Here is a 3427-nt window from a genome sequence, read left to right as displayed (position 1 = left end):
TCAAAAATTACTTAAATAAAGTCCTCTTTATACTTTTACTATTAAGAATGACCAAAGATCCACAAATTTTTAGCATAGGAAGGAGACTTAGAATTCATTCAGACCAAACTCTCAATGTCTCAGAAGAGACAGAAAAAGTTCTGAGAAGTGATTTGGTCAGAGCTAGAGAGAAACAGACTTAGGACTAGAACTCACTCCTTTCATTCACTTAGCAATCCTGCCATGTGTCTGATGAGGTACAGGATCAATGAACTTTGTTCTGGACTCCCAAGTCAAGTCAGCGTGGCATTATCAAGGGCGGGCGGGGGGCGGGGTGGGGAGCCATAAATCTACTAAAGGCATTAGCATCAGTAAAAGAAATGGTGCTTAAAAACCCACACGTTAGGGAGTTGCCGTCATGATGCAGTGGTCAATGAACCCGACTAGTATCCATGAGGATGGGGGTTCGATCCCTGGCCTCGCTCAGTGGATTAAGGACCTGGCATTGCCATGAGCTGTGGTGTGGGTCGCAGACGTGGCTCTGATCCTGCGTTGCTGTGGCTTTGGCGTAGGCCAGTGGCTACAGCTCTGATTAGACACCTAGCTTGGGAACTTTCATATGCCACAGGTGCAGCCCTAAAAAGCAAAAAACGAACAAACAAAAAAACCCCACACTTTATATGACAAAACCCATTCATCGAGAACCCTCATTTGAGAGCTTCAACCCTGGACAGTACATATAATAACAAAGGATAATCCTTCACCAGAGAAGGATAAACAGGATCCTGGTTGTACATTTTCTAATCGATCTTCCATATAACGTGCACCTTTTTCAGTACCAGCAGCATCAATACTTCGTTATTATCCTGCTTAGGTGCAGAATGAATGAATGATTCTTAAACAATGTCAATTATATAACTAAAAATACATGATTTGTCTAAACTCTCTTTTCAGACATTGGACATGAAAGCGTGGAGAGGTTTGTCGGTTTGTTCTTGTTTGTTTTTTGTTTTGGGGGGCTTTATGGTCATGGTCGTGGCATGTGGAAGTTCCCGGGCTAGGGATTGAACCCAGGCCACTGCAGTGACATCACTAGATTTCTAATCCACTGGACGCAAGAGAATTCCACAATTGATGTGCTTATGAAAAAAAAACAAACCTGTGTTTACTTAAAACCTTACGATTACCTGAACATGGGCTTACAAAAAGGAGACCAAAAAAACTGTGTGGCAATCAGAGAGTAAGACGATGATGATTAAAATGAGTCCAATGAGTGAAAGAAGTAATTATAGCTGTAAAAATGCCAAGGTCTGAACAAAGAGTAAGATATTTGTGACCAGCAGTGACCCAAATCCTTGTCACAGACCCCTGAAGGCAGCTCAGAGTCACATTAATTCAAGTTCCTATGTGCCTTGTAAGGACTCTAACGATTACTTTTGTTGGTTTGTTTTTGCTGTTGTTTTTTAACATCTTGGCCCAAAACAAGACGACCAGGAAACCAGGTAACTTCTCACACTGTTTCGCATTTTATTTTATTTTGTTATTAACAATCTTTGTTCTTAAATGATAGAATTAAATGTGAGCTCTAGTCAATAGTTCCTTCAGAAGGTGTTAAGAATATGTGTAAAATAAAATCTTTAACTCCTTGGCCTATTTGTTGCATCTGAAAATACTTGCATACTGATAATATAATCGGCCTTGAACAGGAGGAGTCTTTCATTTTCCACTTCCTGATTTTACTGGGATAAATTAAAACAGCAAGCAACCGCCGCTGAAATGTCAAGGCTAAAATGTCACAGAAACTTAAGTTCAGTAAAGTTCCATCTTCTGTTCCAAGGAGTGTAACGACATAGTTATCACTGTGTCTTTAAGGACATGGATGTGACCTTAACATTGCAGAGCTTCATGGCTGCAACCTTAACATTTCCTGTCACAGTCCTTGAGTCAATCCTCATGCCCACACAATAGAGCGAGTTTCCATTTCATTCCTGAGTTCACACAGGTAAGTGGGTGGGTGTGTGCTCAAATTCAGAGATGTATTATCCCATTCATCTAAGTCCATGAATCTCATTGCTCTGATTTTTTTTTCTTTATCTTGAAATTAAATAATTCTTTACCTCCTGCCCTCCATTGCTTGCTAATAACTCAAAAAAAGCACTGGAAAGAGACAAGAGCTTGGCTTCTATTTGGCCAATGACTGTCCAAGACCCTTTACTTTGTGCCTCTGTATCCTCTTCTTTTAAATGAAAATCATGGGAGTTCCTGTTGTGGCTCAATGGTAACAAATCCAACGAGTATCCATGAAGATGTGGGTTCACTCCCTGGCCGCGCTCAGTGGGTTAAGGATCTGGCCTTGCTGTAAGCTCTGGTGTAGGTCTCAGACAAGTCTTGGATTCTGCGTTGCTGTGGCTGTGGCATAGGCCAGCAGCTACAGCTCCAGTTCGACCCCTAGCCTGGGAAGTTCGTAAGCCATGGGTGCAGCCCTAAAAAGACCAAAAAAAAAAAAAAAAAGAGAGAGAGAAAGAGAATCATAATATCTGGCCCAACCCTGCAGATGGTCAGGATAAAAGTTCTTAAAATTTTTGGGAGAATGCATAAAACAAATGTGACTTTAAAAAGCAAATGAATTACAGCAAAATAAATAACAGAAGAAATTGACAGTCTTGAACAATCTTGTTACTTTTTTTCTTTGCTACCTAATCTCAAAATATCTTGCAACTCCATAGTGATCGAAGTATGTGTTCATAATGCAGAATGCTATAATATTCTTTAGGATCCAATGTTACAGGGAAACATGCAGAGCTGTAATTCACCACTGAGAAACAGACTTTCATTCCTGTATTTGACTCCCCTCTCAGACTATAAACTCTGATATTTGAAGTGAGCACAAAACCTCATTTGTTTTGGTCCAAATATCCAGATATGTGGATGGACGAATTCTAACCAAGGAAATGTCATCAAAGTTCAGGTCTGCTTATTCCACAGCATGAGGCATCTGACTATTTCCCTCTCCAAATATAGTGTAATGTGATTTTCCTACCTGCGAATAAATTGCTTCCACACAACCACCCCCCAAGTGTACTGAGCGTGAACAACATAAAAGAACTCCACCAGGTTCTACGGAGGATAAAGATAAGTCAGTTCTTTCCCTTGATAAGAACTTACAGGGCCCACATTCTTGGATATAGATCTTAGATTAAATTCTCCTTGCAAACAGAGTCTGTGGTGTTTCTCTCTCTATCTTCAGGGCTAAATGAATGAGTAAATAGAAGAATGGGTGTTCTAATGGAGATGTTTCCTATTTTAGGATGTCAACCACAAGTAATCATTTCTAGCCTCTTCACAGTGTGATCTCAATAGCTTAGAACAGTAAAAGGATTGAAGAGCCATCTATCACAGAAACAGTTTAAGAACAAGACGGACAAATGGAAATCAAGGAGGGGGAGAT

Source organism: Phacochoerus africanus, chromosome 4 (assembly GCF_016906955.1).
Source record: "Phacochoerus africanus isolate WHEZ1 chromosome 4, ROS_Pafr_v1, whole genome shotgun sequence".
Classification (NCBI taxonomy): Eukaryota; Metazoa; Chordata; class Mammalia; order Artiodactyla; family Suidae; genus Phacochoerus; species Phacochoerus africanus.
Note: the sequence above shows the minus strand (reverse complement) of the source record.